This window comes from Hippopotamus amphibius, unplaced genomic scaffold, assembly GCF_030028045.1.
Source record: "Hippopotamus amphibius kiboko isolate mHipAmp2 unplaced genomic scaffold, mHipAmp2.hap2 scaffold_422, whole genome shotgun sequence".
Taxonomy (NCBI): Eukaryota; Metazoa; Chordata; class Mammalia; order Artiodactyla; family Hippopotamidae; genus Hippopotamus; species Hippopotamus amphibius.
In genome coordinates, this window is record NW_026648533.1 from 1074 (window position 1) to 17500 (window position 16427).

Genomic DNA, 16427 nt, shown 5'->3' on the forward strand with positions numbered 1-16427 from the left:
GTTCCTTAGAGGCCCACGTTACGTTTCCATAAAACGGGAATACACACTTGTGGATATGAGATTCTGGTGCTATTCATTTTCCTTAGGGTGTTGCTTTTCACCTGAAAACCGGACTGGATCCTGAAGTCTTTCAAGTTGCCCCCAATATCTGGCTACAACTCTCTCCATGAATGTTTCCCACTTTCGCCCACCCTTTTGACTTGGCATCACTGACAACGAAAACGGCCCTTTGCCTGAAGCCCTACAGACCGAAGCTGGAGGACTTGGTGAAAACTTTAGAGACATGGCCACCACAGCTCCTGTGGAAACCATCCTGGTGCCTGTTTCTGTGAGAGCCACTCTGAAAGTCGAACCAAACACCCGACATCATCACAGCCATTTCAAACTGCTAAAGTTGCTTCCACCCTAACATCTACAAATCTTCTTCACTGACACCGCCCCCCACACGCTCCCCCCCCCCCCCCACTGGTTTATAATCGGCTCCAGTGATGGACCTTTGTCTTCCTTTGGTTTCCATACAAGTGCCTCTTAGGAAATAACCTGATTGCTTGCACCACAGGCCTAGTTTTTGGGAGCCCATCAACATCACTGCCTCCTGAGAGGAGATATGATAACTGTTTCACAGAACCGACCTGTTCTCAGAACTCAGAAACAGTTTCCATGAAATGGAGGCCTCTACTAACCTATTTTCTCCCTTTCCCTCCCTCCCCGCCTCCCTCCCTCCCTCCATCTCCCTCTCCCTCTCTCACACACACACACACACACACACACACACACACACACACACACACACACACACACACACACAGTCACCAGGTCAGCTTTCAATATGTTCAGAGTAGGCCGCCCCAAAATGTGTCTCCTTGAATTCAAGTCGCTTAAGAACTGGACAGCACAAGACCGGACATTCTGGCCCTCCTTTCTGTCCTCCCACAGCAGAGCACGATCTCAAGTTAAGACGTTTGCTTCCACGCATGTCCGTGATTCTCAAATGGTTTAGTGGGGTTTCCTGGGTTAGGAAAAAGAGGGGACTCCTATTTGCCTGAGACAAGGAGAAGTTCTCACACAACCTTCACCCATCCCTCCCTCCCTCCCTCCCTCCCTCCCTCCCTCCCTCCCTGCAGTTTGGAGGGGGCAGCCTAAGGGTGGGGAAATTGGGGAAGGAAAAAAAAAAGCCGTTCGATAAAGGGGAGCTCGAGGCAAAGTCAAAGGCTCCCGATCTGACCGGAGAGCATTCTGCATTTGAATGAAGCGATTGAACAAGGCCCTGCGGAATGAAGCGTCCGGACTTCCCCTCCCCCTCTCCCGGCAACTATCAGCCCTGGCGACTTGGGAAGGAGCGAGCGGTGGAGAAGCGGGCGGGGGCGGGGGCGGGGGCGGGGGCGGGGGCGGGACCAACAGACAATAGCCGCTGCCTGCCTGCCTGCCTGCCGGGCTGAGGCCTGAGGGCTGCGGGCCACGCTGGTTTCTGCAACTCAATCCCTTCCAGGAAGCACCTGTGATGACTGCTTGGCAGGGAATGGTCAAAGCTGAACTCTCTTGGCCTATTTCTGAAAAAGGCCTGAGTCTCAGCTACGACAGATTTTCTGGATTTCTTGGCCCATGCGCAGACCCGCACCCTCCCATCCTGTCAGATCCTTTGTACCCACACCTCCCCTGGGAGAGTTCGTTGGCCTCGTCTGGAACATGAACAAGCAAAACCAAACATAGTGTGACATGATGTATTGGTCTTTATTGAAAAGAAACGTGCTCCTCTCGCACACCTGAGGGCAGGAAGCAAAGGCACGTTCTCAGCAGGACGGGGGACAGGGAACCCGAACCCAGGCCGGTCAGCAGTGGCCCCCTGCCCCCCACCGCCCCGCCCTCCCCATCCCCGTCTCTCCCAGGCCCACGTGGGGCCTCCCTTCCCTGCCTCTCTCTGTGCCCCTCGTCTCCAGCTCCCCCAGCCCAGCTTCCGCACCCCCCCCCCCCCGGCCCCGGGAAGGGGAGGCATGTCTGTCCCAGCTCCAGTTCTGATATTTCACTTGTGAAACTTCCCTAGGCCCAGGTGCCAGCTTGCCGTCCTGCTGCTTCATGTCCGTCTCTATCAGCCATGCCCAAAGGGCACGGGAAATTATGGACAGCAAATAGCACACCTAGACGGTGTGTGCGTGGGGGGGGGGGGTGTCCCTTCTCCAGGAAGCAGTGAGGGAACAAAAGGAGGCCTGGGGGAAGGAGTCCTGGGTGCCTATCATCGCGCCCCCGCCCCCCCACCGCCCCGCAGAGCACCATTCATTTCCATCTCCGCATCTGAAGGACACATAGTCCTGGTTGAAGCAACTTGATGAGGATTCCCCTCCTAACGACGTGACAGAACCTATGAAGAACTGCACTCCTTGAATCCATAAATGCTAACGGGATCCAAGGAGTTTTCCATCAATGGCAGAAAAAGAAATGGTCCTGAACATAATAACTGCCAAGTATTCCTCTAGACGGAGGCATCATTCACTTTTTCTTAACTTTTTTTCTTTTCATGTTTTACAATAAACTGTATATATTTAGAGTGTACAATTTGGTACCCCAATCTTCCAATTCATTCCCCCCCAACCCTCCCCGCTTTCCCCACTTGGTGTCCATATGTTTGTGCTCTACATCTGTGTCTCTCTTTCTGCCTTGCACACCAGTTGATGTGTACCATTTTTCTGCAGTCCACATATATGTGTGAATATACAATATTTGTTTTTCTCTTTCTGACTCACTCTCATTCACTTGTTAACAACAGTAACGATGACGACGACCACGACGACGACGACAAGGACAAGGATAAGGACCGGAAAAACAACAACAGAGAGAGCACTGGGCGAGTTTTCCACTTCTTAAAGGAAGGAGGCCGTGTTCCCAGGCAGGTTGGCTCAGCTGCACAGTTCCCTCCGGTGACTATTCCTGGGGGCACCGTCGAGGTGATGCACGAAACACACAGGAGGAGGCCTTCTTGAATGTCCTGCCCAGGAAATGGGGACATGATTCCAGCAGTGGCGATGGCTGCCCTTCTCTTTAGGGTGACACACGGGCCTGATGGCACCGGGCAAACCCTCCCCTCCCTCCCTCCCTCCCTCCCTCCCTCCCACCTACCTTCCTTCCTTCCTTCCTTCCTTCCTTCCTTCCTTCCTTCCTTCCTTCCTTCTTGAGGCTCTTGGCCTCCCCACTGAAAGGAAGAGCCCAGGGCCCAGCAGCAAAGACCTTCTGCTGATCCTTGCCAGGGGGCTCTCATTTTACACACTTGAATAGGATCAGTAGACACCATCTCATGAGAAGCAGAAAATATCATCTAAAAGCCTACTTTCCTGGTGTCTCAGCGTCCAGGGCTCCTCCTTCTCAGGGATCTTGTGCTCTGTAGGGATAATTCACATGCTGGGGGAGTAGGTTCCCAATAGCATCTTATGAAATGGATTACAGGATGTCTTCCTTTGAAAAAGATAAAGATTATTTGGGAAAGTTATTCATATGAAGCACATGGATGATATCCTCTCTGATCTATATATTAGAGTTGACCGTTGAACAACCAACATGGGGGATTAGGGGGGCCGACCCCACACACACCATTGAGAACCCATGCATAACTTCACAGTCCAAGCTCTGTATCGGGGCTTCCACCTCTGGGTACTCAGCAACCAGAGATCCTGCAGTGCCATAGTGCACAGCTATGGAAAACATCCCCTTATGAGTCACACACACACACACACACACACACACACACACACACACACACACAGCGCGCGCGCGCGCGCGCGCGCGCACGTGCTCGAGCGCAGACATCTCAACTTTGTTACCCAAACGTTAGTGGTGTTCGAATAATCTTAGAAGTGATGACTGCTGTCTGATGAAATCAATGGATCCATCAATCAATCTATGACACTACACTTTGTATTTCCTAGTCTCAAAATTATTTGGAATTTGGCTCCTTAGAAGTTTAGCTTGGTCCTTCAAGGACAGTGTCAGTTGGAGAGAAAATAACATTTCTTCAAATCATGGAAGTGAAATAGTCCTGGACGCTTATGTGAAACATTAACATAATTTTTCTTCTTTATTTTATAAGATAACTGGAATTAGGAAGAAAATCTCCTCGTGAAAAACCAGGTGCTACCTTTCCTTGACTGATGATCGAAGAGGAGAAAGCATTTTCTGGGCCCATGCAACTTGAGAGAAGTTCTAACTTTTCTGGAAAAGAAAGATTCCCACCCTCCCCTTGCTCGGCCATGCTAGAAACCTTCCCCTGCCCCAAACTCTGACGTGTCCCCTTGTTTGGCCTCACTGTGTGTCGTCCGTGGGCACGGGAACACACTTGCGTTCTGTAACAGGAGAGCCTATGGAGAAAAGATCTCTGCCCACTTTCATGGGATCTGCATTGCTGGCTAGGTAAACCTAAGACATCAAAAGAAGTGCCTTGGAACACATGCTCCTTCCACACTGGTCACCTCATAGGATTCCTAAATGACTCTGGTTCAGCACTCACTCGACTTGGCTGTGTTTCTGTGCTTCCTGACCTAAAGGATCTATCTGGATATGCCACCCGATAGAAGCTGAAATAAATTCACTTTGGACGTGTGTGAATGCCGTTCATACAGAGAGTGGGGACTGCAGGGAGCTCTTGTGGATAAAGAAAAATGGGGGAACACATGTAGGCGACAGCACATAAAGTATAGAAAGATACACGAAGGTTTCCTTCGTTCGCGGGTTGGGAAGGGGGAACGACAGAACATTCCCTGCTTCTACTCTACGCACGCACGCAGGCAGGCAGGCAGGCAGGCAGGCAGGCAGGCAGGCAGGCACCGGAGTGGGGTGGGGTGGGGGGAGCTGGCTCCTTACCCCACCCACCAGGGACGCGTGCGCGTTTAAAGAGACCAGGAGGAACGTGGTGGCGGTGGCGATGAGGAAGGAGGACCACGTTCAAGGTGTGGATTTGCGGTGAGGGCTACGTGAGGTGACTAAGAACTCGGTGCAGTGAGCGGCCCATACAAGGACAGAAGCGATGGTCCCCTAATGCTTGCAGGGCCTGGCCAGGAGCATGAACGGGCGCCCGTGTCCCCAGGTTGGCATCATGACACTAGTTCATCCCTGTGAAACAGGATGTGTTTTCTGTGTTCTCCTGTCTTGACAAACACACGTCTTTACCTGTGTCTCCGTACAACGACGGTCTCTGCGTGACAGTCGGCAGAACATCCCCAGGGACAATTATCACAGAGACCTGAGGTTCTGCTTGGCTGGCAATGCTTGTGTGAATACTGCAGTGAGATACAGACAGACAGACAGACAGACAGACAGACACACACACACACACACACACACACACACACACACACCCCTACGTATAATTATGTGTATTTAATACGATATCTGTATTGATTTTCTGTCTCAGATGACGAATGATGCTGTCAGCCTCATGATTTTCGCACAGGGTTTCTGTGTGTGTCCTACTGTCGGGACAACATAGCCGGTCTGTGTCATGGAAGCAGAGACACCGTGGGAGTCACAGGAATGAAGACCTCGTTCTAGGAACTGGACCTTCCAGAGGCCTGGGAGCAGCTGGGCAGGGCAGGGCTGGGCTGGGCTGCGGAGGAGGGGAGGGGAGGGAAGGCTGTGGCTCTCAGTCCTCTGAGTGCCCGGTGGCAGTGGCGGAGGTGGCAGTGCCGATGGAGCTGTCAGCGCCCACAGGGAAAGGTAGCCACCGATGTGCGGGGCCACAGGGGAGACATGGAGAGACTCGGGGGAAGGCACAGCTGTCCCTCGGTGGATCTGCGGCCAGGCAGCCAGGAGTGGCCTGGGCCACTGTCGTCCAGGGGGCACCAGCTGGGAACACTAGCCAGACGCAGGGCGGCGGGGGTGGGTGGGTGTGTGTGTGTGTGTGTGTGTATGTGTGGATGGACAGCCTTCCACCCTGCACCTCTGTGCCCACCTGTCACCGTGTGGGATGGCGACAGCCTGCAGAGAGCCTTGGCTGTGGCTTCACTTCCAATGCCTACATCCCATCCAGCGTTCTCTTCGCACCAGCCCTACCCTGGGGTCGCACGGGGAGGGGGAGACTCAGAAAGGCGGTTCCCAGGCTGCCCCCGCATGGAAGTCACATGAGCCTCCGGACATGGCCGTGCCACGTCAAACACGCGTCTGGAGGTAGGTCAGACTTTACATTGTGTTACGGTTTGTTTTCTTGGGAGAAGTTGTGTCTCTTAGGCCAGGAGCAACTGGAATTGTCGGTCAAAGTCCTCAGGCAGCCCTTTGACTTGGAGGCCGAGCACAAGTTTGACACGGTATGTTTCCGGTGACATGGAATTGCAGATGGCCCACGAAGCATGCTCTCGGCAATACTGCCAAGCCTGTGGTCTCACAGGGGACGGTCTCCTCGACCGAGATGTCACCATCTCGGGAGTCCGCACCTGGAGCGACACGGTGACCTCAGGACGGGCGCCCTGTCTGTGCGCCCCATCCGGATGCGCGTGGACGGGAATGGAGCAGCTCTGGGAACGGTGGACGATGCCAGCTCTTGTTCTTCTGCTCTGCTGCCTGCCGTGCACGGCTGTGGAGAGGGACGCGCCGCTGTGGAGAGGGATGAGCCGAGTCCAGTGTCTCTGAACCCACCCCAGGCAAAGAGGAGCAGGACAGTGGGTGTGGGCCCTCCCTCGTGTGTGGCCAGGATCCTGTGCGGGGGGAGAGTCCCTGGCCCTCCCGCTGAGAGGAAGGTGCGAGAGGTGGATCGGCGGCGGCGTCTTTCCTCGGGGCCCCAGAGCTTCTGCGGCTCCGATCTCCCCTCTTCACAGTTCTAGTTGGCGCCCGCCCCAGCACAAACCTACCTGAGAGCTTCCCTGGTATCCGGAAGCGATGGCTTTGTGTTTTGAGGACGCAAGGGGAGAAAGAGCTGAGCAAAGCTTTTCCCTGGAACCTGAGTGTCTATGGGTGTGTCTGGCCCATCACCAGCGAGCGTGCTGAGTGCCACTTCCTGAGGGCAGGTGCTCTTTAAGGAAAGTATGGCTTCGTATCTTTGTGACACGCAGGCCCTTCTAGAATGTGGAGCGAGTTTCTCAAGAATCCCAGCAGAATCCCAGGTGCTGTGGAGGCTAGGGCCTCAAAGGTCCGGCTCCATCCCCTCTCTCCATCCTGGCCTGGCCTGGCCTGGCTGGGCCCCTAAGGACCCTGCTGGCCTCTAGAGTGGCCCCTGCTTCTCGGTTGGTTTCCACGCTGCTGCTCACAGAGCCATCTTCTCCAAAGGCAGCCGACCGCCGTATTCCTTCCGTGGAGGCCTGGCACGGCTCTCCTCGGCTTGGATGATAGCATGAGAGGACTGACAAGCTGGGTCCTTCCTCCAGGGCTGACCTTTTACAAACTCCGCCTTGAAGAGGGGTAAAGTCAGCATGTCATTCTCACGTGTAAGATGGGACCCGAGGGGCCCGTTCCTAGCTCTACCACTTGGGAGAGTGGGGGACTCTTCCGTCAAGGAAACGGAGAGCTCATACTTGATGGTGCGGTTGTCAGAAGCCTTTTTCTAAGCCTCCCCTGGCCCCACCGTGTCAGAAAGACGTGTCCCTCCACCTGCCGGGGACTTGATGAAGGAGAGTCACTCTGGTAGAAGTACCCGAAGCTCGAGGACTTCACTGCCGTCTCCCTTTCTCTGGCACGGGCCCGCCCCTGGAGGAGCCCTGTCTTCACCTGGCCGTGACGGCACCGCTCAGGGGAGCTGGAGACAGGACCCCAATGAGGGCAGGTGGATGGGAGCCTGTTCAAAATGACCTACACACCCAATCTGCCGTAGACATGGTCCACAGATCGTGGACGTGCCTGTGCCCCCGAAGACATCCGTGTGGCCCCGGGCATCCGGCAGCCATCTTCTCCATGTTCTCCTGACCTGTGCTCTCGCTCTTTTCTCCGGAGCACTCGCCTGATGATTCGTGGGGGCATGAAACCCCAGCTGGCAGGAGCCAAATGATCTTCCCAACACAAGGGAAAAGAAGAGGTGGGGTCCCGCATCCATCCAATGTTTCTGTGCCTAAGAATGAGTTTCTAAGAAATCTCATCCTCCTTTAGCTCCCTTAACACCCCCCCCACCCCGGCGCCCGCCAGCCCGGGCCATAGTATAGTTACTTTCCCAGATTTCCTCCCTCTCCTCAGCAGAACCGAAGAGATTGTAGGTGTTGCCACTTCTCTGAGTCTTTCTTTGCTTTCTTAGGAGGGCTGCCCCATGTCACGTAAAACTTGGAAGACATACATGCGTGAGCATCTCTCCTTGTGATTCTAACCCAGGGAAGAGCATTTAAAACTCGAAAGGAGGCAAACTAGGGTTCAGGCACCCAGAGTTGAGCTGGGTGGCCACTGGGAAGAGAGTTCCAGACCCCTTCCTGTTTGGGGGAGGGGGAAATCTCCCCCTCTGCCCCTCTTGAGTCCTCGTGGCTGGACTCATCCTAACATGGACTCAAGGCGGATAGAGGAAGCGGGAGCGGGAACACGTGTTCGTTTGTTGTTGTTGTTGTTGTTTTACCTTCTAGCCGTGAGAAGTGGCTGAGGCGGGCAGCTTTTCGACTGTGTAGACCAAGGGACAGTACATGTGTGAGACAGGGATCAGACCGAGAGACTTAGCTTTCGGGTGCGCCCTGAGGGAAGGAAGAATCTAAACAGAGTTTGGGCTTGGGGGGGGTCCCTGAAAGAAGTCACAGTGTCTGTCTCCCTAGGCTTCTCGGCCCCAATGAATTCCCTACTTTGGGGATCGGAGCGTCCTCCTAACTCCAGGTGCAGATGCAGGGAGTGCGCCTTTCACCCGCGAGAGAGATGGATGTCTCGCTTTCAGGGAGACACAAAGAAGAGCCCGAGGGTCCCTCTTGTGTTGGCCGCCTGCTTGAGGTCACCGTCACGCCAAATGATCACTGTGCCACGGAGGTGCATTTTGGCGTGGCCTATCCTGGGCTCCACAGCCACCTCCCTGAGAACGGGTATGGTCAGAACCGTAGGAAGCTCAAGGGCGCCGCCAGCCGGTTTCAAAAACGTATCTGTCAGCACCTGCTGGCTGCAACCGCGAGGTTTGCAAGTGCCCTCCGCATAATTCTCCCCCTCCCCCGCAACGACGTCATCACTTCCAATCCTGGCGAACAATGTATGGAACCTTTGCTGGGGTTTTCGTTTGTTTCTCTTTTGTGGGGTTTCTCTCTCTCTCTCTCTCTCTCTCTCTCTCTCTCTGTCTCTCTGTCTCTGTCTCTGTCTCTGTCTCTGTCTCTGTCTCTGTCTCTGTCTCTCTCTGTCTCTCTCTCTCTGTCACACGCGCTCTGATGTTCGGGGCCTAATGGGAGAAATGAAATCAAGCGAGGGGTTTTGCCCTCAGGTTGCCTTGGTCTCGGGTTGACTTGTGTGCGCTGAGAAAGACGGCCTTTACTGAAGGCCCTGCGCAGACTTTTTGACACCCCCGATCCATGGAATCCTGAAGCTGTGGAACCTAGAAATCTTTCGGTCTCCTTTTGATTTGGAAATCTTCTCCTTGACAGAAAGAAGCCCATTTAAAAGAGAAAAAGAAAAAGTGGAACTGCATGAGCAGATCGGTTTTTAGATCTCAGCCGGGCGGCTGCCCGGTTCTCTGGGGAGAACTGTCTTCATCTTGCAAATCTGTACACACAGCCCACAGTGGCCTGGGATGGAGGCCAGTGGACTGGATTGGGCAGAACCTGAGACCAGAGGAAAGAGAAAAAAAATAAGAAAAATGGTGGTGGTGGTTGGGGGGAGGGGGAAGAGGTCTGCTTTGAAAAATAGGAACTGCTGGCAGGGCTCCCTCACCCCCACCCCCCCACCCCAAAGTAGGACTGTGTATCCAGGCGTAGAAATGATACTGCGCCAAGAAGGCAAGCGCTGTTGAGACTGCTGTTCCTATGATGTTACAAACCGAAAGCGATGCTTTCTGGTCGAGGCTCTCCATGACAATCTGCTAAGCAAATCACACGTTGGCTGTTTTGGACGTTCTCTGCAGTTTTCATTGGGAGTGAGGAAGAGCCGTTTGTACATGTTTTGATACAATGTTTTGAATGCTGTGGGACCATGGTATGTTTCCGCCGTGGATGAACAAGGTTGCCTTTTCCAGCTTCCGCTTGCATGGTCATTTCCTGGTCCTGACGACCCCCCCGCCCCAAGTGAGGGAGGCCTGTGTGTCTTTGTGTCCATTTAGAAGGGTTGGTGCTTGATGCCAGCATGATATCCAAATCTTGATTTTGGACTTACCAAACTACTGTTGGGAGTTTGTTTCTTGTCTTAATCTCCCTTAACTCTTGCAGTCACCTGAGTGTCCACTCTTGATTTCGCGTCTCTCTCTGCCTCTGTCTCTGTCTCTCTCGCTCTTTCCTTTTGTTGATTTCTTCAAGGCAAGCCATCTTTTTCCTCCTCCTCCTCCTCCTCCTCCTCCTCCTCCTCCTCCTCCTCCTCCTCCTCCTCCTCCTCCTCCTCCCCCCCTCCTCCTCCTCCCCCACCACCCTCCTCTTCCTCTTGCTCCTTTCTCTGCCCCCCTCCCCCCTCCCTCCCTCCTCCCCCCGCCCTTTTAAAATTGAAGTCTAACAGACTGACAAGAGTATATTGGTTTTCAGGTGTATACCCTAGCGAGTGGCTATGTTTACACATGGCCCAGGGATCTCCGTGATAAGTCTCGTTACTGTCTGTCACCATTCGATGTCATGACAGTAGGATGGACTCTATTCCGCCTGCTGTACATGACATCCTGCGAGTGAGTTGTTTATTTCATAACTAGAAGTGGGCACCGCTTCCTCTCCCTCACCTATTGCACTCGTCTCCCTCTTCCCCCCTCCCTCCCTCCTCTGGCCACCCCCCATTTGTTCCTTTTAGGTGTCGAGGAACCTGTTTGCGGTTCCTTCTTTGTGTTCATGTGTGTGTATTGCTGTGTACGTTCTTCACAGACATGATAGTCTCGCGACCTGAGGTATCTTGTGTAGCGCAATACCCTCTGGGTCTCTCCATGTTTCCGCGGATGGCAAGACCTCATTCCCTGGTAGGGTTGAGTCATAAACGCGCGCGCGCCTGTGTGTGACTAGGTAGAGACGTATGCACACAGAGAGCGCTATCGGTATGTCCCTAACTATGGCTACATAGGGATAGGTGTGGATACACATACACGTGTATGTATGTGTCACCCTCACCCCCTCGGTGGGCACGTAGTGGAGTTGCTGGGTCACGTGGTAGTTGTTGGTGCAGTGCTTTCAGGGACTTCTGTGCTGTTTTCCGTAGTGTCATCTGTTGTCGGGGAGCCATTCTGTCAGGCGCCAGGTGATATCTCTGAGTCCTCCAGCATGACATGGTGGTGGTCTCTCTCAGCGTGAAAAATAGGTGTCCCGTCAGGAGCCACTTTCCTCTGCCGTTTGGAACTTGCTGTCGCGATTCCAGATCCTGGGCCTGGCCGTGTATGCTTGTGCAGAGAAATGCCAGCGCTTTCTATCATACCCTCCATTTAAAAAAAAAATGGTTCTGTATTTGATGGGCTGCGTTGGGTCTTTTTTTGCTGTGCGCGGGCTTTCTTTCCGTTGCGGTGAGTGGGGGCTCCCCTTCGTTGTGGTGCGCAGGCTCCTCATTGCCAGTGGCTTCTCTTGGTGCGGAGCACGGGCTCCAGGCACGGGGGCTTCAGGAGTTGCGGCACATGGGCTCAGTCGTTGTGCCTCACGGGCTTCGTTGCTCCGCGGCATGTGGGACCTTCCTGGAGCAGGGATCGAACCCGTGTCCCCTGCAGTGGCGGGCGGATTCTTAAGTAGTGCGCCAGCTAGGCAGCCCCAGTTGTTTCTTGTATTTCAGGGAAAGGTTTCCTTTGGCTTTTGGTTTTGTCCCCGCCCCCACCCCCCAAGAAAGGTACTGTTGGTTGCTTTGTTGACAGTGGAAAACTGTGTTGCGGTTGCTGTTGGAGTGGTGGGGGTCGTCGTCCTTGTTGCTTTGTTTCCTTTGTGGGCGTTGTTTTCTGTTGGTTTTTTCTGGCTTTGTTTCCTTGTGGATGAAAATGCCTGGTCTTGGTCTGCTCTGTTCAGGCCTCCTGCCCACTTTCCCCATCGGGTTGCTTGTTCTGGGGGGGCTGCGTTGCATGAGGCCTTGCCCTGTTTTGGACAGGAACCTCTTATGGGACATGCTTGAGGTTTTCAGATGCGTGTGTGTGTGTACGTGTACACGTGTGTGTGTCTGTACGTGTACACGTGTGCATACACGTACATGTGTGTGTGCCTTTACGTACTCCTTGAAGGGCCACAGCAGTCCCAGAGCTTGACTTTGACTTTTTGGTAGTTTGGCTTGGTTTGATTTTGGTGGGACGACAGGTCACTGTGAACCTTTACTGTAAATCTCTCTCTCACACGCACGCGCGCGCGCGCGCGCGCACACACACACGCACGCACGCACGCACGCACGCACGCACACTCACCACGTTGCATTGTGTAGATGTCCTGGAACGCGGTTTCTTTAGTGGATGGCTGTTGACTCGCTGCTCCCCGCCCCCCTGCCCCCGCCCGCCGGTGACTGTGGTCAGTCCATTTTGAAATCCACGTTCTGACCTCAAGGGCATGTTCCCCACCCACGCACCCATGTGTTCTCTTTGGACTTTGTCGCGGTCTGTGCGGAAATAGATGTTTGTTTCCATTTGTGTGGGGCCAGAGTGTATGTTTACTTTCGTTTCTAGCTTCCGGGCTCTGCGTATCAGCTTTCCAAAGCCCTTCCCCGTGCCAGAAGGGATGAGTTCCTGCGTCGTTCTCTGAGCGCTTGCCTGGTTTCGTTTCGCTGGTCCCCGCCTTCCCTCCCTCCCTCCCTCCCTCCCTCTCACCCTCCGGGGAGCTGGGGATCTCGCTTGTGGCACTGTGGGCGTCTCCGTGGAATTCCCCGCGCCCCCCCCCCCCCCCCATGGCCTGGAATCGCGTCCCCTTCCAGGCAGCCTCCCGGCGGCATCTTGCCAGCTACCCCCGCCCCCGTGTGCTGCCGGGGATCGGGACGCGCCGTGTCGTGTCGTGTCGTGTCGTGTCGGGCCGGGAGCTAGCTCCGAGGCGGACCCCTCGGGGCCGCGCGGGACGCCCGCCCCGCTCCGGGAGGAGCTCGGGCGTTTGGGCGGCCCGGCGCTCCGGCGTCCTCGGTGGCCGGCCGGCGACCGGGATCCGGCCCGGGGACGTTCGAGCCGGTTGTCGGGCGCCACCTGGCGGCCGCTTTTATATTGTCCCTTCCCTCCGGAGCTCCGGCGACCTTGTCGAGGGCTGTGACTCAGCCGCCGGGCCCGAAGCAGAGTTCCGGGAGGCGGGCGACGCTGGTGCTGGCAGCCCCGGTGGCGCCGAGGCGTAGGCGCCTCCTGCTGTCGCCTGAGATTGGGCCTGCAGATCTATGGGGCTGTGACTGCCGCCGCGCTCCCGAGCCGGGGCTGAGGGGCCGCCTGGCCGGGTCGACCAGCATGCGCCCGTGCCCCTCCGGCCGCGGGAACCCATGTCGGGTCGTGCCGCCGCGGTGGGAGAGGAGAGGGTCTGCCGCGCCCGGAGCGCCTGGGACTTGGTGGCCCGGCCTTCTCCTGGGCCGCCCTTGGGAGCGTTCGTTCCCCGACCCCCCCCACCTCCCTTTCCCGGTGCCCCCCGCGTCCCGCTCCGGAGGTGGGGACCGGCTCGGGCCGAGCGTTGAGGCCGGTGGAGGCCGCCACGGGCTCGGTGGTGGACGCGCGTGCGTCCCGGTCGTCAGATGCTTTCGGGCCGATGGTTTTCCGAGCCGGACTCCAGAGGTGAGGACCGGCCTGGGCCGCCAGCGGTGACCCGGAGAGGCTGGCCCGGGCCTGGGTGCGTTGCCCCGTGGGCTCCGGGCGTCTCCCTGGAGAAATGGGTTCAAGTCCCGATGGGTCCGGAGACGTGGACGGACCGGCCCCTGCTCGCGCAGGTGGCCGGCGAGGGTGCACCCGGCCTGTCAGCGTGCCCGCGTGGGTCCCGGTCGTCGGACGCGACTTTGTCTCCCCCCTCCGCTCTCCACCCCGAGTCCGGGCCGGGAGGTGGGGACTGGCGCGAGCCATACTGGGTGGCCCGGGGAGGGGCTCCCGGGCCCGGGCGTGGTCCCTCATGGGGCCCGCTCATCGGAGGCGGCTCGGAGGGGTGCTGTGTTTCTTTCTTGGAACCAAGTCCTGGCCCGGAGACTCGGATGGACCGGTGCCTGCCCGCGTGGGGGGACCGGGGAGGGCGTCCCCAGCCCGCTCCCTCTCCCCCGTGTCCCCGGCCCACTCTGCCACCCCTCCATCCCCGGGTCGACCAGGTGGCCCCGGGCGCTCCGGGGCAAGTGTGGATGGGGAAGTGTTGGGGGCAGGTGGCCGGACCGAGGTTCCGGGGGCCCCCGTGAACCTCGTGGGTGGGCCCCGCTGTCGGGCGCGATGATTTCTTCCGCCGGAAATGGGGCCTTTTTGCCACCAGATAGGTGCTGACACGGTGTTCTTCTGCGTCTGTCGCCGATAGACGCTGGGGCTCCGGACGCGGGCAGGACTCCGGGCTGGGGGCGGCTGTCTGACGCCCGGCTCGGTCCTTGCCGCTTGAGCTGCCCGCTTGGGCCTGCGCGCCGGCTCTTGCGTGCGCGTCCGGCTGCCCCGACCCGCGGTGCCGCCTCCGGCCTCTGGCTGAGCCCGAGGGCGGCGGGGCCAGGTGGCGTCGGGTGCTCGACCCTGTGCGCTGCCCCCGCTGCAGGCACCCGGTGGTGAGTGGCCGGCACGACCCCACCCCACAGGCTCTGTGCCCCGTGTCAGGCGTTCTCGTTCTGGGGTGGCTGGCTGCTCTTTGCCCGAGACGAAGGGGCGCCGGCGAGGCGGAAGCGGGCCTCCGTGTGACGGGTCTTCGCCGTGCCTCCCCTGCGGGCCTCCCCCGCCGTGGCTTTAGGCTGGGTGGGTCAACCGATTGATGTGGTGGTGCCACGCTCCGCTGGGCTGGGCCTAAGCCGTGCCAGACGAGGGACGGACGTTCCTGGGGGACGGGACCGCTCTTCTCGTTCTGTCCGCGGGCTCCTCGCCTCTCTTCCGCCCCGCCTGCCGGGGTGTGCGGAAGGCAGGGGTGCGGCCTCCGGCCCCGAACCCGCGGTCTCCCGCCCCCGCCTCCCAGCGTGGGCGGGGACCGGGGTCCTCGGACGCAGCAGACGCTCTCGCTGTGCCTCTTTGGCGTACGCCTCGCGAGCGGCCCTCCCCGCGGCGGGGAGGGCCGCCCCGCCGCCACGCTGCGCGCCCCCCGTCGGTGTGCGAGCGTGCCGCGCCTGGCCCTCCGTGGTGCTCCTGGAGCGCTCCAGGTCGTCCCTCAGGTGCCCGAGGCCGAGCGGTGGTGTTGTTCCCCTTTCCCAGCGTGTTCCTCGGGTCTCCGCCACCGTGGCGGGTGCCGTGAGCGGCTCTCTCTTGGGGGGGTCGAGACGGTAAGGGAGGTGCGCCCGCCTGTTCCCCCCGGCGGTGGGGCCAGGGGCCGCCTCGTTGTGCTGGTCCTCAGCGGCGTGCCGTGGGGGCTTGAGCTTGGCCGAGCGCACGCCCCGTGTGGTCCCCACTACGTGGGGGGCTGCGCGCGGGCGTGGGAGCGATCGTGGGGGCCGGGGCCTGTGAGAGAGGGGGCTGTGTCACGCATCTTGGGCGTGCTCCCCCTCGAGGGCCCGAGGGGCGAGCCCGAGGGCAGCAAGCCTTACCGAGGTCGTGCCCCGGCCCTGGCCGCGAACGCTCCCGTGGGCCGTGTGCTTACCCATACCGCAGACCCCCTCCCCTCCAGGCGACTGGAGGAGGTGTAGGCGGCTCACGGAAGCGCCTCTGCGGGCCCGAAGGAGAGGCGCTGAGTGGGGGATGACGCGCCCTCGGTGAGAAAGCCTTCTCTAGCGATCCGAGAGGGAGCCTTGGGGTACCGAACCCCCCAGCTGCCGCCCCTCCCAAGTGTGCAGTGGCCACCGTGGCGACTGCCAGAGCACGTGGGTAGACCCCCTCGCCTCCGCGGGAGGGGTGCGCCGGTCCCGCGGTGGGGCCGAGCGCCGCTCTTTGCCTACCGTGGCCCGCGCCTCCCCCCTCCGAGTCGGGGGAGGGTCCCGCCGGGCCGAGCCGAGCCGGTGTCCGAGGCGCGGGGTGGCGTGTGTGCGTGCGGGGTCGCCTCCGTTGGCGAGCCCGGAGGGGGGCCCCCACCGGTCCCGGCTCCCCAGTCCCGCAGCCACGGGGAGCCCTGCCGCGCCTGCCCTTGCCTCGAGCCGCAGCCGGCGGCGGTGTGTGGCCCTAGGTCGGGCCGCCTGGCTCGGGAGCGTTTCCCCAGGACGTGTGAGCCCTTGGGGTCGGCTGAGGTGGTGATGGATGTGTGGAGGCGACGCAGATGGATGCGCGAAGGGGTGGACGGGCTCCTCCGCTGCACGCGGGGGGAACCGTCGCATGCTAGGCCCCGGCGGCGGGGCCGGGTCGTGGGGAGGCCCTCGAGGGTGGCGGGCGCCGGCCGGCG